Consider the following 22,416-nt stretch of genomic DNA (forward strand, 5'->3'; position numbering starts at 1 on the left):
CGGATTCTCCGTAGAGTAGCATTTGTGTTAGTGCCTATGTACTTGTTGTGCCTCGTATTGAGGACTTTGTATTTTCAAATTTTTATGCTGATAATAAAAGCCAGAGAGCCAAGAGATTAAGTCTCGAGTCCTTGATTATGACAAATTGCGGACTGCATTTTCTGTTAATTGTGTTTATTCCCTCCACGCTATTGGGCAAGTAAAAAGTTCCATCCGACCTGAGTGGGTTCTAGTAGATAATTGTCAGATACTAAAATGGGCCGGAGCAGTTGGTAGCAGAGGATGGTTACTTCCGATAGCGAGGGACGATTAGATTAGATAAGGATAAGTGATCCTTGAGGCCCAGAGACGATAAGTGATGGTGAATCATCAGATGGCGAGCAGCAGGCGGCAGCAGATAAGCATCGACGGCGAGTAGCAGTGCGGCAGAAAGCAGCAGTTCCAGGAGTGAGTATGAACATAATGAGATGTTGTAGATTGCGGTGTTGATTTGTTGTGTGATGTCTTGCGGAGTTGATGTGTATGTTGTGTGATTGTGAGATCAGGCTGTGAGCACACGCAGCCCGGGAGTTGTGGTGTAGAAGACACCTGAGATAGATTTTGTTGACCACCCAAAGGAGATCGTGAGGTACCATTGATCACCTGGACCGAGATAGGGGGAGCGAACGTGTGTGTGTATGGCAACTTAACGCTGGTCGTGGGTTGTTGTGTGTGGATCGGAGTGTTAGTAACCTATCAGTGGCGATCTGTCTGGCCGGACGGGGGCAGACGGGCGCCAATCGAGGTCAACAAGGTCGAGAGACTGTGGACGAACAGTCAGAGGCTGTGGACGGACAGCCAGAGAAGTAACTTAATCGGTTATTTCAGTGTATAAATGGGACGAGAGTAGGCGTGAGGCGTGTTTGGAGAAGGGAACTGCTGCGAACGAAGGAAGGTGACGTCAGAGAGTGTCGCGCTGTGATAGGCCGGTTGGTGTGAGTCGCGCTGTTATTGGAGGATTTAAGAACAAGAAGTAAACAGAGCGCGAGATCGAATTCGCTCATCATGAAGTGTCTTAGGGTTTTGCGAGAATTGTGTAGAGGCGATAAGCATGTGGTTGTGCGAGAGGGAGAAGAAGCCCCTCCCGAGGACACCCCAGCACATTACATGGCAAAGAATGTGGGGTTACATACTATAGTTTGGATTGAGAATTGGCACAAGATTACTCAAGGTGAAGGGGAACTAGCTTTCCCGAGGTATGGCTCATTTAGACTAGCGGTGCTGTACCAGCTGAAGTCGGTGATGGGGTCCTTAAAACCCTTGCCAAGACCGGCACAGTTCGAAGCATTACATGCGTGGATTAGAGCAGTGCATGATAAGGAAAAGGGAAGAAGTCAGGAAAGGATGAGAAAGTCGATCAGGGCATTCCAGGATGCCAAGTGGGATGCAGCGGAGAAAAGATGGAGAGTGCAGACAATTGAGGAAGAGAAACTGTATCCCTTATTGATAGACTTGACGGGGATAAGGCATGTGAAAGCACAGGATGAAGAGAGTGACTCTGATGACGGAGTATTGCAAAGATTGTTAGACGAGAGACCACCTCCTTATAATCCAGATGAAGCAGACGATAGGTGGGGTGAGAGAGAGGAAACTAGAAGAGTAACCATTCAACCCGAGACTCGAGTGGAAGGGTTGGTTTAGTTTGAAACAGAGAGTTCACGGAGTCAGTCTGAAGTTAGTGGGAGGATTGAGAGGGAGATGAGGTTACCGGATGCATTGAGGGTACCGGTCACCATTGGACCGATTGTGTCGATATACAGTCCGGAATCGGAGGAAAGAGAGAGGTCCGAACAGGTGGCAGAAAGAACGAGGAGAGAAAGCGAGGAAAGTGGGTTGGAAGGGGCGATGGCCCGACCTCCAAGCCCTGTACAATGGAGTACACCATTGGTAGCGGTGTCAGATACATCTAGGGGCGAGGAGGAACAGAGACCGGTAAGGCCGAGAAATCTGATGGAATCAAGGTCAGATTTAAGGTCATGGGTACCGTCAGAGAGGCATCGGAACCCGAATGTGGTCCAATCGGAGAGAGCTCGGGATAACTTTAGGAGTTATTCTGCTCCTATAGAAGCACCAGAAGAGAGGAGAGAGAAGGAACCAGAATGTGAATATTATGAGAGGCATGGAGCAAGTTGTCAGGTGTTGAAGGGAGCCTTGAAGGCAGGGACGATAGATATAGTAAGGCTCAAGGCAGAGGTAGATGAAATTATATATGGAAGTCTACCTCTTGAGAGAATAGTGTCCTACAATCCGGATGAGCTGTTTTTTGTAGCGAAAGATGTGACTCGGAAAGCACGTATGGCACACGAGAAATTGAGGGGATTGGCGAAGGAATACGAGGTAGATTTAACCAAGACTAGGGTGTTGCAAGGAAGTCATAGGATGCATTATACCGAGCGAGAGTTGGAGGAGAAGAGGGTTGTTGGATTGAGGTCACATGCCAGAGAACTGGTTCTAGCCATGCGGCCATGGTTGACGCTTGATAAGTGGGAAGAGAACTGGTCTAAGAAAAAGACCTCTAAGGGAGCGGAAGGAGGAACTCTGGGTGAAGGGTTGTTACTAGCAAAGACATTTCCCCTGAGGGAGGTGGCAAATGGAGGATATGTGCATGTACCATGGAGCAGGGGGGATTTGGCATCATTTACGAATGATTTTCCCAGGCTCAGGGAGAAGCCTGCAGAGTGGTACAAGCAAGTTGAGCGTTTTGTCAAGATTTCGAAGGTGTTGTGGATAGACCTAAATACCTTATTCGATATTGTGGTTCCGGGGGATCTGTGGAACGCATGTAAAATTGCTGTTGATTGGCCGGACTATGAGCCTGAGAGGAATATGATTACCAATGGTCCGTCGCCAGCGGTGATGAGGCTGTATGAGAAAGTGATTACCTGGTTGAAATCGAAGGTTTCACCCCAAGAAATTGATTGGGTGAAAATAGACAGGACGGTGCAGGAGCCAAAGGAGACAGTACATGAGTTTTATGAGAGACTTTTGAAGGCTTTTAAGCAGTACAGTGGCCTAGATGAGCTGGAAACTAAAGATATGGGACAGTTTGTGTCTAAGTTCGTGCTGGGTTTGAAGCCCGAGGTCAGTCTCATGATACAGCAGCACTTGATCTGTTGGCAGAATAAGCCCGTGGATGAGATCTTGCGGTACGCCAGGTACTGCACGGATGAGATTGAGTCAAAGCACAAGAAGATGAAAGATAACCTATTGCTCATTCAGATGCAGGCTGCTCAGGGACCGCCGAATGGGGGTCCAGTGGTAAGGAGACAGGGAAATTATCAGACAGGGAATCAGAACGTGCAGGGTCAAGGAAGGCCGAGGCCCGTAGACCCTAGGACAGGCATAGATGTAGCGATCTTGAAAAAGACGACCGCTTGTCACCAGTGTCACCATGTGGGACACTGGAGGCGCGAGTGTCCCCTGAACCCCTATAATCAGCAACAGATGGAGGGAGGAATGGTTCAGGTCCCTGGGGCGGAACAGGTACAGACGGTGACTACACCGAGAATGATGCAAGGAGGGACCGGCATCCCGCAAGTGCAGATTCCCCAGCCACCCAGGATACAGAACATACAACAGGGAGCTCGAACTTATTTGCAGATACCCATGTTTGAAGTGAGCGAGGAGAGGGATACAGACTTGTTGGCCCGGTTGAGCTTAGGCCAGGATGATGATTGCATACTTAGGGCCATCTTAGAGGTAGATCAGAGAGGACCCTTTGTGGAAGCAGAACTCGATGGACACCCTACTACCTTTTTGGTAGATACGGGGGCTACCAGGTCAACTATAAGATCAGCAGTGGTTCCGGGTGTAGCCCTTTCTGGAGAAAGCATACAAGTGGTTGGAGTGGCAAACAAGAGGCTAGTTAGCCCCTTGACAGAACCGATTCCAGTCAGGATAGGAAACTTTAGGGATCAACATCAGTTCGTGGTGTGCGATTCTAGTCCTGTTTGTTTGTTGGGAAGAGACTTATTGTGCAAGCTCAATTGCACAATCTACTGTACCCCGAAAGGAGTAGAAGTGCAGACAAGGGATGATGACGCGACCTTTAAGGTTGCAAATCAGAGGGTGTGTGTGGAAATGTACCCAGCTTTGACAGTGGAGGAGCTTCCACAGGATTTGAGGGAGTCAGTATCGACTGACGTGTGGGACCTAAGCGGAGAGGAGATTGGCTTAGTCAGGGGAGTGGAACCGGTGAAGATACAGGTTAAGCCAAACGCGGAATTCCCGAGAACACCTCAGTATAAACTGTCGCCTGAAACAATTGCAGGGATTAAACCTGTGATTGAGTCTATGATTAGGCAGGGAATACTGGTGGAGATCATGGGTAGTCCATGTAATTCGCCCATTATGGGACTGCAGAAACCAAGTGGGAAGTTCAGGATAGTGCAGGATCTGCGGAAAATAAACGACATAGTTGGTCCATGTTGTCCAGTGGTAACGAATCCATCTGTGATATTGTTTCAGATCCCATGCGAAGCTGAATGGTTCACAGTGATTGACTTGTGTCAAGCATTCTTTTCGATTCCCCTACACGAAGAGAGCAGGTTTCTTTTTGCATTTAGGCTAGAAAATCGTGTATTAACGTGGTGTCGTATCCCACAGGGGTATACTGAGAGCCCATCGATTTTTAATCAACTCTTGAAGAAAAACCTAGAAAGCCTTGTGTTGCCACAAAACTCTGTTTTGGTGCAATACATTGATGATCTGCTTGTTGCGTCCGAAACAGAAGACGCTTGCAGGACTGATTCAATTGCGCTGCTGAACTTCTTGGGAGAGAATGGTCACAAGGTGTCCCCAAACAAGCTGCAATACTGTTTACCTGAGGTACAGTATTTGGGGCACAGAATTGAGAAGGGTAAAAGGAAGGTGTCTCCAGATCGCATTGATGCGATTCTGAGAATGCCAGTTCCCTCGACACAGAGGGAAGTTAGAATGTTTTTGGGAATGGTGGGTTATTGCCGCCAGTGGATCCCAAACTTTTCCTTTGAAGCGAAGCCTTTACAGCGGCTGACGCGAAAGGATGTAAGTGATCCGGTACCATGGGACGACGACTGTTTGAAATCATTTCTGAGGCTGAGAGAAGCCTTATGTAGCGCTCCTACGTTGGGAATGCCGGATTACAACAAGGCATTTGCATTGTTCTGCTGCGAAAGAGAAGGTTGCGCATTAGCAGTGTTAACTCAGAATCATGGAGGTGTCCGTAGACCAGTTGCCTATTTCTCAGCTACTTTAGATCCAGTAGCTTCTGCGTTGCCTGGATGTCTCAGATCCGTTGCGGCAACAGGTGTCAGCATCGAGAGATGTGAGAGCATTGTGATGGGTCATTCTCTTACTGTACATGTGCCACATTCTGTTGAATTGTTGATGACTAGGACTAAAACACAGCACCTCACGAATAATAGGCTGACTCGTTATGAGCAAGTTATCCTTGCAGCCGATAATGTGATATTGAAGAGGTGTGCTGTTTTAAATCCTGCCACATTGTTACCTATTCCAAATATAGATGATAATGAAGATTGTGAGGACCATGATTGTCTCGACGTTACTGAACTATGCACCAAACCGAGACCTGACATTGTCGATGAACCGCTCCCAGTGTCAGATGAGATTTTCTTTGTGGACGGTTCATGTTTAAGAGACAGTGTCGGTCGATTGAGAGCAGCGTTTGCTGTATGTACCGTCACGGGGGTGGTTGAAGCCGCTTGTTTAGAAGGAGTACACTCCGCGCAGGTGGCTGAACTCATTGCTTTGACTCGTGCTGAAACCGTGTGCCAGAGGTGTGTCACTTGTCAACAAATGAATGTAGGAAGGAGGACAGCCGTGACGTTGAGTCACATAGGGAGGTCAGGTGGACCTTTCAATAGGATGCAGCTGGATTTTGTTGAAATGCCAAAGTGTAATGGGTTGAGGTACATATTAGTGATAGTATGTGTCTTCTCCAGGTGGGTGGAGGCATACCCTACACGCAGATGTGACACACTCACGGTAGCAAAACTATTATTGAGAGAACTCATTCCAAGGTACGGGTTCCTGACGTCCTTTGAATCGGACAGAGGAACTCATTTCCACAGCGAAGTTATGAAGTTGCTTTGTGCTGCTTTAAATATAGATCAGAGGTTACACTGTAGCTATAGACCAGAAGCTTCAGGGATAGTGGAGCAGGTGAATGGAACTCTGAAGGCTCGGATGGCGAAAGTGTGTTCGTCTACATCTCTGAAATGGCCTGACGCATTACCTTTGGTCCTTATGAGCCTTCGAAGTGTGCCTGATAGAAGGACTGGGTTGTCACCCCATGAAATTCTCATGGGAAGAGCGATGCGTTTGCCTGCAATACCTGCTACTGCCCTGATAAATATCACTGATGATATGATCCTGGACTATTGTAAAGGCCTTGCTGACGTGGTCCGTTCTGTGTCTCAGCAGGTGCAGACAGCAACGGTTCCAGCTGCGAGTGACCTGTGCCACGACTTATGCCCAGGAGATTGGGTCCTAGTCCGCAAGCACGTGAGGAAGAGTTGCTTGGATGCTAGGTGGCGCGGCCCATTTCAAGTGATCCTCGTTACGAACACAGCCGTCAAGTGTGGAGGTTTACCGAACTGGGTGCATGCTTCCCATACCCGTAGAGTTCCAGCACCCTTAGAAGATACAGCCCCTCTCGAGAACGAAAATCCAGCAGAGCCGACAGAACCACCTGAGAGGGCCAGTCAAGCTGTAAGGGTTGCTGAAGCAGCTGATGGTGCACTGAATCGAGCTGAGGAAGGATGTGAAAGAAGTACTGACCCAGAAACAGGCGAAGGAGCAAGAGGTGCAGTGGTCAGTACGGAATCGAGTTCTGCCGAGGAGGACAAGGCCAGTGCACAGGGTATCGAAGGGAAGACCGGAGGTGCCACAGAAGCAGAAAGGGTTTGGCCCGCAAGACAGAAACGGGTAAACCTGAGGTTGGTACCGGACACAGATCTTGCACCAGTTTCGGAGGAGCCAGAAGAAGAATCAGGCGACGAGGAGCATCCTCAAGGTACTCTGAGAAGGTCAAAGAGAACTAGAGTGCCAAGTCGGAAGTACGCTTCACCAGAGTGGGCATATCCAGTGACTGATGCCAGGGTTACCGAGCACGGGAAGATTGAGGTCGATGACATTGGTCAACAGTGTCCCGCTCCAGAGGGTGGAAGTGTTGCTGAAAGTTCCGGGACTGGAGATCGAAGGAATTCTGACTATCCGCATTCTGAGTCCACCATTCCTGAGTGTCATTCGAGGTATGATCTTGGACAATTTAGAGTTCCCGACGTTCACAGCTGTGCCAGATCCACAAGAACTGATCATCCTTAAGCTCGAGATATTGTAGGGGGTCCTGGAACTGTTGGGACCAGCAGTTATGTTGGACTGATTTGAGAGGGTTGCAAGCAGGGAAGAAGATAACCTAGATCCGAGCGGAAGAAGAACAAAATTAGGGAGTTTTCCGTGATAGAACGAAGAAAAGTTAGGGAGGGTTTGCCTAAGTTCACGAAATAGACATTAATGAGAAAGAGACTTACCATTTCAGAGACTGTATTGGACATTGAGTATATTCCGAAGATGGCAGATCCTGCAAACACACATCGTAGGGCTAAATTGATATTAGGCACATTGATAGGAGTTGTGTTAGTCACTATATTTGCCAGACCCCCCAGGATATAGCGGCATGGATTAGCAAATTTAGCGGCACAAATATGGAAATTTAGCGGCACAAATATGGAAATTTAGCGGCATTTTTGCGGCACTTTATTTTACTCATAATCATTCATTTTCAGCCTGAAATCAATGGAAGCTGTTTTAGCAGAGTATTCCACTTTGAAATAGGCATGTTTAAAGTGTCTGCAGCTCTACGGAAGCACAGCTCCAGCCCTAACCTTGTGGGAGTGTGTTGTAGTTCTCCCTGGGATGTTCTAGTGCCCATGTATGCACCCCTGTCGGGCATCGCTGCCTACGGATCCGAGAGGCAGGACACCTCTTCCTCAGGCACCCTCTTTTGCCAATTGTGGGTGCCACTGATGCCCGCAACATTGGTAGCAACATAATATTTTTTTTAATTATTTGCTGCAAAGATATTGGTAACAGATGACAAATGTGACAGTAAATCCCTTCTAGGTTACTCAATTGGTTACATAGAGGTTGCATTTTAAAATATCTTACAGGGTTAAGATACCTGTTGGAGAGACTATTGTGTGCCCTGCAATTTTGAGGGGATTTTAAGATAAGATAACTTTTGCTCCCAGCTTAATGTTGAAATAAGAAAGCCCTCCTACTGCCTGCACGTTGCTGCACCCAGCCGAATACAAACAGCTTGCAGGCACTGCTGTATTATCAGACACCAGGATAAATTCAGCATTTTTCTCAGGGAAATTAGCTGGCGGAAGTGAGATCAGGTGGGTTTCCCCTACTTTTCAGCACTGGTTGCCATCTCCAAAGAAATTGATAGTTCATGTTGCCTGATAATTGTAGTTTTCTTGTTGGTTACGTTGAACAGTGCATTCTGCACAGACAGGAAACCTTTCGTCATGCAGCAACAAGGTTCAATGGCCACCGCCCGTCTTCCCTTTCCTTGGAATTTTGTGAGCATGAGTATTGACACCCTGGTGCTTGCAAAGGCCTATCCAATAAGGCACACGTACTACATTGCAGACAGCTGTACTGTCAACAGACCTAAAATAATTCTGTTATTTCCATTTCAATCGTTGACTCATTCCTTCCCTCTCTTCGTTTTCTTGCTGTTCTGTTATTTTTCTCAATCCTTGTCGCTCCTCTTCCTTGACTCTGTTTTCATTGCCCCTTCCCTTTCTCTTCTCTTTATTTCCTACCTCCCCTTTCTCTTTTCTCGTTTTCAGTTTTGTTCTTGCTTCCATCACTTCTCATCCCTGTAATTCCCACTCCAGTGCTTCTTATCATTCTCTTTCAAATGCTCTTTCCTCCTTACTTGCTCTGTTCTCTTCTTCGTTGTTTTTTCTCTCTTTTTCACTCCAATTTTCTGCCTCGGTTCTTTTCAGTGCACGGCTCTTCCTTTCATGCCTTTCCCTCCTGCTTTCAGTTTGTCCTTCCTGCCTCTCTGACACATTCACTTCCCGCACTTCTCCTTTGTCTTCCCATCTCTTCTATCTTTGTCTCTGGTTTATATTCCATCTCCCCACTTCTCCTTCTCTTTGCCCCCCTCCCCCACTTCAGCTCTCAAGCTCTCACCACCCCCTCTATTTCATTCTCCTCGCATCTCTGTTCTCCTGTCCCACCGCTCTCTACATCTTGTACTCTTTCTCCCTTCTTCTCCCATCTCTTCCGCTCCTCTTTTCCCCATCTCAACCTCGTTCTGCCCCTTTCCTCCCCTCTTTAGCCTCCTTTCGCACACCTAATTCTTCTATCCCAGCTCTCTTTTGCCATCTCTATCTTCCTTCCCACCCTCTCCAACTCACACCTTCCATTTCTTTCCAACCTTCCCCTTTCTAGCTCCTTAACTCTAACTTCACATCTCACACTTCTCTCCCCTTTCAATCCTCATCCTCACGTCTCATTGGCAGCTCCCGCCTCTCCACGCTGCACATCTTTCCGTCCCTCGCAGTTTGTTCTTCATTCAAATGCCCGCAGTTGCCGCTGGTCACATCAGCCCCCCTCCCCCCACACCTCCTTCACCTGCTCCCCCCACAGGATGCACAGGCTGTCCGAAATCCTTTACCGGCATCTACCAGAGATTCACCATGTGTGGGAGGGGGCGAAATTGAGACACAGAGAGCCCTGTCATGCCCTGGCAACATAATGCAATTACACATTTTAAAAGGGGAGGCATATTATGCAACGTGTATTCGCACCTTCCAGGGTTAAAAAGCATGTGGGGCTCAAAGTCCCTCCCACCCCCCTTCCCCCACCATCGTGTGTGCAGCCCGGGCCAAGACAGCTTCCCCAGCAAACACACAGACAGTTTTAGAGCTGCTGTAGGCAAGTGTCTGTATTATTGCAGCCGCACCCGAGTGCTTCACAGGTCTTTAAAAGACCATTTAAATGTTAACAAAGCTTTGTTGTTTTTCACCCTTTGTTAGAGCCCCTGCATATCCACTCTGCCAATTGATGGAAGATTTAGCCCCCCATATATATTTATACATACTAAAGAATGAAAGGAAATGTCTGAAGCTCAGCAATGATTCACTAACAACATCTTGCAGAAAGCGTCCGCTGTGATTGACAGCCACATGAGTAAACAAACACAAGCTCTGCCACTTTTGCAAAGATTGTTCTGCACACCTGAGGCATTACATCTTTTCGAAGGTGGACTGCCGCCACTGACTGGATATTACAGTGCCACAGAGCGCGGTTTTTCCACACCTACTTAGTCAAGGTATGCAAAAAATTTAAGACAAATTATGTGGCATAATCCAGCACATTCTGTGACAGTATTATTTCACATTTTAACCCTAATTAGTTCTGTCAGGGCAAACGTTTCACCACATTTCCGAAATTTCGCGGGCAGTTTTGTAAAAATCGCGGCATTTTTACAAAACTGCCGATTTCGCGATTTTTTTGCAAATCGCGAAATCGCGAAATCCTGGAGGGTCTGATTTGCTGTAGTGATAAGTTCGTACATGGTGGCTCACAGGCAGGAGGGAAAGGTTCAGGGAGCACCCACACCTCGTACCCCAGGACAGAGAGGTGTCAGTATCAGAGAACAGGGAACATCGAAGTTGAGGGAGGATCGCAGACTCCACATGGATTTGTCGAGGGGTGATTTTAAGCTTAATGCTTATGCAAAGTTGTTGTATGAATATGTTGATGCGATGGATGTGAAGGATTGTTATGTGTGTATGCAGTTGCCTGCTTCAGTGGATGAAGGTATCAAGTATCATCATCTCCCATTGACATATGGAATTTCTTGTAGTTTATTGCTCAGTTTATTTTATGACAGGAGACAGTTCGAGTATTTCTTTTCAAATTTTGACACGGTACTTCCTGAAGTGCCAGCAATTAAGCATTTGAATAAATACGACTATTATAAGAAAGAGGACAGACTCCTGAAGTATTTTAGACCGACTGTGAAGTTGGATACTGCGCATGCTCACAGGTATAACCTGACATGTGCGTTGTCTGAGACGGAGAAGAAATTCATTGATCAAGTAGAAGACAGGTATAGAAAGTTGACCCAGACACGAGACACCGGAGATAGTCCAGTAGATTGGACTGAGGAGGAGAAAGTTCACAAGTCCAAGGGAAGCTATGGACCAATAGCGCTAGATGAAGTACAGAAAGGGAATTTATGTATTGGACGGCCTCAATCCACTACGGAGAAGGTCGCAGTAGGACATAGCACCTGTTCTCAAACCTTCACCCTGGAGGCTTCGGTTAAGGACTTTATGCAAGGTCCGGTACAAGTAATTCCGACGGTGTATTATGTATGTGGGAAGAATGCTTATGTCAGACTACCTGCAAATTGGTATGGCATATGCTATTTGGCTATCATATTCCCGAAGATTTATCACACAGAGGACTTGGAGTTGCTAGAGACGAGACAACATTCTAGAAGACGTAGGGCTGTAAATACAGGTGCAGTGATTGTTGATATATATGGAGCAATGATACCTAGTATGGGTGTGGTGTTGAATGATGTGAAGATCAGGAGGTTGGCGACTGTAGTTGACGAGCTGTCTATGAATACAGCGAGGTCTTTATTGTTGGTGGCTGGAGAGATGTTGTCGATACGGAATATGGTTATGCAGAATCGCCTTGCGTTAGACGTGTTATTAGCCAAGGAAGGCGGAGTCTGCAAATTACTGAAGGTTCTATTCCAGACAACACGAAGGAGTTAGGGAAGTACATAGATAACATCACAACTATTCACAAGGAGATTATGGACTTAACGGAGGAGAATGTGTGGGAAAAGATTGGACAAGGATTTGGAAGAGTGGGAACTTGGTTTGCGAATTTGGGAAGAGGATTTCTTGGATCAGTGTTGAAGCCAATTATCATTGCTGCGGTTTGTGTGATTTGTTTGTGGGGATGTGTGAAAGCGTGGAAGTGGTATCAAGGAGGCAAAGTTGAAAGAGCTCTTAGAGCAAACGAGAAAAGGATGGCGAAGTTTCAGTAGCAGCAATATGAGAGTCTTAAGAGAATGGAGGGAGTTCGACATGGCAGAGTCATGACCAGTGCGGTTTAAATCAGTTCTAAAGAAGAAGATTGTAATGGTGTGATGACAGATGTCATCAAAGGGGGGAACTGATGTAGCGCTTAAAAGTTTGAAAATCGTAGGGGTGCGTTATATTCACTGTAAGTTGGCACCCGCATATAATCAAATGTGTACTCAGGTATTTTGTGTGCAATGTATTAAGAATCGTATAACCTATATTGATTTCAATAGAAGTGTTAGCTATGTACAAGCATATTGTGAACGTATTAGAGAAATGCATAGAGTTTAGCTTACATGAAAATAATGTGGTGTTAGAAATGTGTAACTTAGAATGCGTGTCTGTAGACTGTTTAGTTTGACCACACATGAAAGAAAGACGTAAATGTCAATACTGTGATTTAGACATGCTTGTGTAACCGAAGTAGTGGCCAGAATTCGCATATATCGTTGAGGCGAAAGGCCTGGTATTTTCTTATGTTGACCGAGGGCAATAGGCCAAAAAGGATTTATTCCAGTAGAGGTTTTAGGCTGTAGTAAATTGCAAAGTTAAAAGATGCGAAGTATGTCTGCCTTGCATGATCTCACCCCAGGTGCAAGGACAGTTGCTCGTTAGTAGAGAAGCTCTTTGTTCACAAATTGACTTATGTAGTAAAAGCCAGACATGGGAGTGCATTGGAATGTGCCAATCGTAACTCCTAGTGCGGATGGCGTCTGGGACTCAAGGCCAAGCGATGGACGATGGAACTGGACAGCGCTCTGTGGAAATTTACTGAAAGACGACCCCGCAGAAGAGGAGGTGCAAGAGGGCGTGTTCTGGGACTTGGGGTTCTGTATTAGGGAAAGCGCCCCGAGGGTGGAGGCAGATCAGAGCAGCCCAGAGCAGAGGAAGGTTAGGCGAAGAGCTAGAGGGGGCAACTTAGATCAAGCTCTCTAAGTGAAGACTTCTTAGGAAGGTCTCAAGGGATTGCTAAGTAGGGATGTCATCTAGTACAGAGTAGGGACAGAAATGGTATGGTCCAGTGTCCCTAATATCGACATTGGCTTGGTGGTTTTCTACCTCATGCTTTTAGAAATTTTGCTTTTAATTATTTTTAGTCGTATGCGGATTCTCCGTAGAGTAGCATTTGTGTTAGTGCCTATGTACTTGTTGTGCCTCGTATTGAGGACTTTGTATCTTCAAATTTTTATGCTGATAATAAAAGCCAGAGAGCCAAGAGATTAAGTCTCGAGTCCTTGATTATGACAAATTGCGGACTGCATTTTCTGTTAATTGTGTTTATTCCCTCCACGCTATTGGGCAAGTAAAAAGTTCCATCCGACCTGAGTGGGTTCTAGTAGATAATTGTCAGATACTAAAATGGGCCGGAGCAGCTCCATCCACCCTTACACTCATCTGTCCATTATCCATCCATCCTTTCACCCTATCCATCCACTCTGCCACCCATCCATTCACTCATACATCCAGCCGTTTACCTTTTCACCCATCCAGCCATACTTTCACTTACTCATCCATCCACCAAAGTCACTCATCCTTCCACCCATTCACCCTTTCAGTCATCCATCCATCCTCCCTTTCTCTCTCCATCGACCCTTTCGCTTAGCTAGCCTTCCTTCCATCATCCACCCACCCATCCATCTACTCATCCACTCATGAATCCATCCATTTTCCCTACCACTCATCCATCCCTTCTCTCATTCTTGCACTCCTTCACTCATCTATCCATCCATTTGTCCATCTACCCTGTCTTTCACTCACTCACTCATCCATCCTTACATCCACCCTTTCACTCATCCATCCATCCATTTAACCTTTCACTTACCAATCCCTTAATCCATCCATTTCACTCATCTATCTACCGTTTTACCCATCCTTCTACCCTTCCACACATACATCTATCTATTTACCTTTTCTCTCCATTCTTCCACTCACTCATGCATCCATCCGTCCTTTCTCTCATTATCCATCCATTCACCCTTTCTTTCATCCATTCACCCTTTCACTAATCCATCCAGCCATCCACCCATTCCTTCACTTACTCACTCGTCCACCTTTTCATATTAATTATCAGCTGAGCCTTTGTCTGCAGAGAATACGTAAAACTAAAACAGTGGTTCTGTTGTTCCCAACAGAACCACTGTTTTAGTTTTACGTATTTACCCAGGTTCTGAGGGTTACTGGGTTACCCCATTATCTTTAATGGTTTGTCTGCAGCGATGCAGACAGACGAGACCCATCAAGAACTTCACACTTGCTGTAGTTCGTAAAGCAAGGGGTGAACTGGGGGAGCGTTCACGATGCCCCTGCACATAGGCAACCTGAAACAGTGAAAGTCATGAGTCATGCATGATGCACAGTGCCAGGACATGAGGTGACTGTGACATGGTGTTGTTTCCAGGGCTTTAAGAAACTGGGGGGTCTCTTCAAAGGGGGTGTTCGATGTAATTAAGGGCGTGGCTTAAAACACCTAAGTTAAAAACCTGTGCTTAGCATAGTGTTCCGCCCGACTGGTATTATGTTGTTTCTGTCATTGCATCCAGATATATAATACAGCAAGTATCATTACACCAACAACAAGCCAGAACTATTGGCTTTGTCAATGGTTGTTAGTTGCATACAATAAAAAACAGCAACCGTGGCTTCGTTGAATATAATTTTGAAAATGCATCAGTTCTAAAATGATGAGATTGTGAAAGAACTCTTGCCCCTTCTTTTTAACTTCTTTCACCAGCTTCTTTTCATGAACTGGATTCCGTAGCAGCACTGGCGTGTTTGCACATTTCTTCCATCTGAAAGAATTCCCTGCCCTATTCCGAGGCTGAGGGTGGCCCAAAACATGCTTTGTAGCCCAGACTGGCCCATTGTCCTTCTGTATGTGGCAATCATCAGCCAGAATGACAAAGGGGAGAGTGGGGCTGCTCTTGTGCTCCGAGGGAGAGTGCAAGGCGGCCCCACCAGGGAGCTGAGGCTTCTTGAGGGAACACTGCTGTTCCCTGCAAGGCCCAAAATTATGGACAAAAGGCGTCTGTAAAAGGGATCCTCATGGACAGTCCGTGAAATTTACAGACGGTTGATCACACTATCTGGCATGGATTACCTGAACGGTATTTACATTCATTCTTCAGAAACCGATCAATTACTACCGGGTCTGAGACCTGGATGGACCCGGCCCACTTAAAGCCTGCACCGTCCTTCATAAATACCGCCTTCACTGCGACACTGAGTGACTGCAGTACATTCCCCAGACACACCCACTACCAAGCGGACTACAGCCCTTGTGTTTACCTTGGTGAAACACGTCACCTCTTTGCCTCCTAATAATCTTGCTAGTCATCCATCGGTCTTCATTCCTCACTCCTCAGCCCTCATTCCTCCCTCTTCTCACACTCAGTTTCTTTCTCCTCTTACATTGTCCCTCACTACTTACTGCAAAGGATACACCCCTCATTCTGCATCCCTCACCCCCAGTCTTCAGTTTCTTCACTTCTTGTCCCCACTTATCTGTCACTCCCCACTCTACTCTTCCTCCTTCACAAATATTCTTTCACTACACTCCTTTCTCACATCTCTTACTCTACATACTTTACACCTCATCCTTCCCTCGCCAGTCCTCACTCCACAATGTTCATCCCTTATTTTGCATCCCTCACCTGATCCTTCAGTTTTCTTTGCTTCCTTGTCATCAGTCACTCCTTATTCCTCACTGTGTAGTCCCCCTCTTTATCCTTCTTGTTTGAAAATGGCCCTCTCTAAAGGGTCAACCCCAACTTTTTGCCTTCCTCCTGCTCTTTCTCTGACCTTGATTTCAGTGGTGGCTGGCACAGATTGAGGTGGTGAGGTGGGATTAAGGGGGTGTAAAATGCAGCAAAAACCATACCATATCGCCGCTTCTCTCTTCCGCGTTGTACTCGGACCGGAACAAGAAGCACCTAGGTTTCCCTAAGCCAATCACAATGCTGCAATGCAGCATCGTGATTGGTCGGCACTCATATGGGGGCTGGGAGCCTGGGCATGTTCTACTACCAGAATATAATGCAGCCTGGGTGGAGAACATGTAAATTGCGCAATAATGTTTGGCCGGCCCAAGGCGGCTGGCCAAACATTCATGCGCACTTACAGTGTGCCCACCACTCCTCCCCTGCTCCTGTGTGAGCAACTCAGCCCGCGCCGCCCGCAAAGCTGCAGCAGCAGGAAAAAATAAATTGATAATAACATTGTTATTATCATTTTCTTTTTCCTTTATTTCACTGCTGCATAGCAGTGATGCGACACTACTCCACCCTAGCGGAGGAGCCACAACTGCTCATTTGTGTTGGCTTTAGGACTCTGAGCACTTTAACCACTGCTAATCATTGCCACAGTGCATGTGCTTTCTCCTCTAAACATGTAACATTGGGGGCGTGCACAAGATGGCGGTCTGAACGGACGTGCAGCCTCGGAACTCCCGCCGGCGGCCCTTCTATAGCATCGGCCCGAGCCGTATCAGCGAACACCGACCCCCGCTGGGGGGCCGTGGGAGTGCCGTAACATACAGGAGGCAGTCCGGAGTGGCGGTGAGACCGGGGGGAGCCTCCGCCCGCCCGGCTTGGAGGAGCGGCCCTGGTGCGCGGCGCCGGCGCCCAGCTAGGCCTAGTCAGTAGGGGCCTGGAGTGGTGGCAGCGGCAGCAGAGGCCTATCGGGAGCGGCGGCCACAGGCGAGATTAGCGGCCCCGGAGGCTCGGCGGTGCCTGGCGGGGGCCCGGAGGCCTGGGAACGGAGGAGCCGAGCAGAACCAGGAGCAGGGGCAGGAGCTAGAAGGCTGACGGACGCTGTGTGGTCCTCGTGGCTGCGGAGGAGGGGCCCAGAGCGAGGTGGGTGCCCTGAGCTGTGGAGACCCTTGCTGCGCCTCACCTGAGGGGGCCCAACCTCGGCGATTGGAGGGCTGGGGGCCTGCAGAGGGATGGTGTGCTGCCATTGGAGAGCCTGAAGTCAGAGTGGCGACGACTGAGTCCCTCAGTCACAGGAGAAGAAGCCTGGTGCCGCCCGACGGTGCTGTGGACCGGGCGAGATAGTCTGCAGCGGGCCTGGATCCCCCGCCTTTCATCGAGGTGAGCAGCCCAGCCGGCAGACCAGGGGGCAAGTCGGACGCCTCCCACCGGCAGAGATCAGGCCACGGAGCAGCGAGGGCGGCCGCGACGTCAGAGCGGCAGAGACGGGCATTTGGCATGCCGGAGGAGGCCTGCTGACCAGGTTAGTGGGTGCCACCTGGGACTTCCCTGAGGGTCTGCCTGTCGCCCTCAGTTCGGTGGGGAGAAGTGACTGCAGAGGTGGCGGTGGCTGACGCCTCCAGCGTGGAAGGGACTGGCCGCCATCTCAGAGACTGGCTAGCGGGCTGGAGCTGCCGGAGGAAGGGACTTTCTGACCTTTGGAGGGAACTGGAGGCCCGAGGGGGGCTGGCAGTGGGCTACTGGGTCAAACGGGCTGGAACTCATTGATGAGCCTGGGTCCCCGTGGTTGTTCCGGCGCCAGGCCATCACAGGCCATCAGAGGCGCCGGAAGACGGGGGGGGTGGTGCTGATTGAGACCGACGGGCCAGCCGCCAGGCAGGGTCCCGTCTCTCATCAGACGAGCCGGTGGCGGGGGCAGGGGGTGAGTTATGGTCCCCCCTAAGGGCCGCAAGGACAAGACATTGAGGGAACTGTTCACAAAAACACAGGTTGGGCCCACGCCGGATGCCCTGTCCCCAACTCGCGCAGACAGATGGAGCTGTACAGATCACCAAGTCCTTTCTAGAATCCATGTTCACTGGCCTGAGAGCAGACATTCAAAACCTTCAAAAGGAATTCACGGCGGAGCTTAAAGAAGTTCGTAGGGACGTGGACGGCATTGGGGAAAGAGTCGCCGCGCTAAAGGACAAAAGTGATGGGCGTGACACGGAGCTGGCGGCGTTACAACAAGAGATCAATCGGATCCATGATCAGCATGTTGACCTCCAGACGCACGTGGAAGACCTGGAAAATCGGTCTCGGCGCCATAACATACGAATCCGCGGAGTGCAGATGGCCGAGGACTCGAGGGACCTGTTTAGCTTCACAAGAGAACTCTTTAATCATATCTTGGATCGACCACCGGAGTCGGAATTGTGGATCAGCCGGGCGCATAGAGTAGGTCCTCCGAGGCCCTCGTCCACCACCCCGTCCGACATTTTAGTGTGCGTACAAGATTATCGCACTAAAGAAGACATACTTCGTAAAGCTCGTCAAAAACATCCAGTGGCGTTTCGTGACCATGCGCCGGTCCTTTACCAGGATCTCTCGGCCCTCATCCTCCATAAACGTAGACTTTTCAAGCCAATCACAACACATCTTCAGCAGCGCAACATTCCGTATAGCTGGTGGCATCCCTTTCGCCTGGTGTTCCATATTGATAACACGCTATACCAATTGCGCTCTTTGTGAGAGGCAGCTAAGCTGTTGGGGGTGGAGCTACCGACGGAGGACAGCGGAGATGATGGGGCCCCTGTGGGCACAAGGGATGCCAGGCCTGGGTGGCGCCAACAGGGCCGTCGTCGGCGCGCTAAGAAACCTTCAGCGGCGGAGATCCTCAGGGGCCAGCAAGCAGCTTTAGAAACTGTCTCCGCGGGACTGAATAACTCCTCACTCGGCTGAATTAAGAGACGTTTGTAGCTGGCCTGATTTCTTAGTTTATGTGCAAGCCATCGTCGGGAGGGGGGCCTTTCCATTGTGGTAACTTATTCCACGTTGCTGACTTACCATTCACCGGAAAGTGAAGGACACTGGTTCTGGACTTTTTTGTTCACATGTTGGGATGTTTGGGTAGGGGTTGGGGGGAACTGGTTGGGGGGGCATGGAGTTCCACGTCCATCAAGGGGTGGGGCTGCGACAGACACGCCGGCGCGGGGAGTACACACCGCTCATCCATGACATGTTCACCTTGCATGTGATGCGCTGCTTACCTTGCGTTCCCTGGGTTTTCTGGATCACGTGAATGGCCCCGCACACAAGTATTAACTCTTAATGTCCGGGGTCTTAACAATCCAGTTAAGTGCAGAGCCATACTGTCCTGCTTAGAGAACACGGAGGCCGATATCTGTCTCCTCCAAGAGACCCACCTCCTGACTCAGGACTGTCACCGGCTCAGATCCCGAAAGTTCCCGACACAGCTCTTTTCTTCTGGCCCCACCAAGCCTGCGGGGGTGGCGATCTTGGTGGCCCAGCGGTTCAGGGGGGAAGTTCTGCAGAAAGAGGCGGAAATTAGGGGTCGGCTATTAGTTTACAGGTTTGCTCTGGGTGCCCTGACCTTCACCATTGGCTCTCTCTATGCCCCTAACGAGGGTCAAGCGCATTTTCTGCAGTCCGCCCTCACGGACATTATGGCCACAAGCAATCGCAATATTCTCCTGGGGGGGGATTTCAATCTTGTTTTTGACAACATACGAGACAGATCTTGCCAGCGCACTCATCAGACTGGCGTGCTCTCTGCAGCAGGACTTGACCGCCTACAGGACCTGGGGTTGTGTGACTTGTGGCGTAGCTTCCATCCTCAGAGCAGGGAATTCTCTTATTATTCTCATGCACATAAGACATATGCTCGGCTGGATTACCTCTTGGCCTCTACCTCGGTCAGGGCAATGGCATCAGAGGCTGAGATAGGAGTAGCTTCCCTTTCTGACCATGCTACGGTGTTTACTACTTTGACTCTGCCGCCGGTGGTGCAGCCGGACAGGGTATGGCCCCTCAGGGACACTCTGTTACACCGGGAAGATGTGATAGTGCAGATTCGAAGTTCTATCGCTGATTTTCTTTTGCACAACGCCAACACTGACACAACCTTGGCGACACAGTGGGCAGCTCTGAAGGCAGTCCTTAGGGGAGAGTTTATTGCTATCTCGGCTGCCGACAATTTAGAACGTGGACGTAAACGAGAGGAGCTTACACAAAAAACTAGGGAATTGGAGCAAATACATCAGAGGACGGGCGCCCCCAGAGTGTGGCGCCAACTCAAAGCAGTACGACAGCAATTGGTGGCTCTCGATCAAGATAGAGCAGAGTACGCTGCCTTGCGATTAAAGTATGCCTATTACACTGGGGGGATAGGTGCGGGCGCCTTCTCGCCCATATACACCGGGAGGTCCGGAAACGTCAGGGGGTCCGCGAGATCTGTAAGGAGGATGGCACGAGAGTTATGGAAGACAGGGACATAGCAGAGGCATTCAGTGATTATTACGCTAACCTGTATGCCAGCTCCCAACTGACCGCCGACAATGGGGCGGCTTTTCTAGACTCGGTCACGCTCTCAACTTTGTCCAAGCTTCAGGCGGATCAGCTGGATAGAGACATTCATCCAGAAGAGGTAATTGCTGCTATTTCCCGGTTGAAATTGGCGAAAGCCCCTGGACCGGATGGCTTCACCGCCATCTTTTATAAGAAGTTCTGTACCCTGCTGGCGCCTCTTCTCACCCAGCTATTTAATTACTTCTCAGCTGCGGGAGCGATCCCCCTGGACCTTTTGGGGGCTCTCATAGCAGTTATCCCCAAGCCGGGGAAAGATCGGACCCGCTGTGGGGCGTACCGTCCCATTTCGCTGTTGAACGTCGATCTTAAGCTGTATTCGGGAATATTGACCAGTCGGCTAGCACCCCATATGCTATGTCTTATTGACCCGGATCAGGCGGGGTTCATCCCAGAGCGTCAAGCCCCTGACAACACGAAACGTGTCCTGCATCTAGTTGAAAAAGCCTCCCGTACGACATAGAATACATACTGCTCACGATCAACGCTGAAAAAGCGTTTGACCGCGTCCATTGGCCCTATCTGGAGCAGGTGTTGCTAAGGATGGGTCTGGGAGAGAAATTTTGCACCCATATTTTTAACTGCTATAAATTTCTGTCGGCGTCGGTTCGGATAAATGGCCACACGTCCTCTAGCTTCCCTATAATGCGGGGCACGAGGCAGGGGAGTCCGTTATCGCCTCTGCTTTTTGCAGCCTATATGAAACCCCTTGCCCAGAAGATTAGGCAAAATCCAGAGGTCTCAGGAATCAAGTTCGGGGGATATGTTCACACCATCAGCCTCTACGCGGACGATGTGCTGCTATCTTTATTTAACCCGCGGGAGGCACTGCCGGCCTGCATGGTGGTCCTGGACACCTTCGCATAGGTGGCGGGGTTCAAGGTGAATGCCGATAAGTCGTTAGCCCTTAGCCTCTCCCTGTCTACACCCACCCGGGAGTACTTGCAGCGCTCACTCCCCTTCCAGTGGGCTGAGGATTCGATTCCATACCTGGGGATTCAGTTGGCCCCTACACTTCCACGGGTGGTGGCCCTCAGCTATGCAGCCTTGCGTCAGAAGATCCGCAAGGAGCTAGGGCAGTGGAAGTATTATCCTCTTTTGTGGCTGAGCAAGATTGCGGCGGTTAAGGTGACCATACTGCCGCAGATTCTATATCTATTCCGCACCATTCCCCTACATCCGCCTACCGGATGAATACAACAGACACAATCAGAACTGGTCCAGTTTATTTGGAACGGGCGGAAGCCGCGAATGAAGAAGTTGTTGTCCACTCTCTCACCTGAAAACGGGGGGCTCGGGATTCCTGACTTTCAGTTCTACTTCCAGGCCACACAGCTACGCCACCTGGTGGAGTGGAGTCGCTGGGAGTCGGAGAAACACTGGCTGTTTCAGGACCAAGCAGTAGCAGCCCGGCCTCTGCAGGAAATCCCCTTTCTGCGTAAACAGCATAGGCCTCCTAATCTCTATGCCTCCTACATTACCCGCATCCCTCTAGAGATATGGGATCGCACTAACGTCTCTCATGACTTTACTTCCTTTCCCTCTCCGCTTACTCCCCTATTCGCCAATCCGGAGTTTGGCCCCGGGATGGATTCGGTAGCCTTTAGTGGGTGGAAGCCGGCTGGCTGCCGTTTCCTCTATCATATATATGGCACAGATGGCGTGCGTCCGTTTCAGCAATTCAGGCAGGAATATGGGTTGTCGGAAACGGAACGGCTCCGGTATTTCCAGGTTCGGCACTGGGCGCTCGACGGGCGGGTTCACCCATTTGCAGATCGAAGGCTTTCACAGTATGAGCGATGGTTAGTAACACGCACATCAGACAAACAGCTAATCTCCGATCTGTATAGAATGCTGCAAGTTTGATTCGCGCACACTTACAACTCGGGTAGGACGCGATGGGAGAGGGAGTTGGGTAGGTCTCTGACTCACAAGGAGTGGGAGGGAATATA

Source organism: Triturus cristatus, chromosome 2_1 (assembly GCF_964204655.1).
Source record: "Triturus cristatus chromosome 2_1, aTriCri1.1, whole genome shotgun sequence".
Taxonomy (NCBI): domain Eukaryota; kingdom Metazoa; phylum Chordata; class Amphibia; order Caudata; family Salamandridae; genus Triturus; species Triturus cristatus.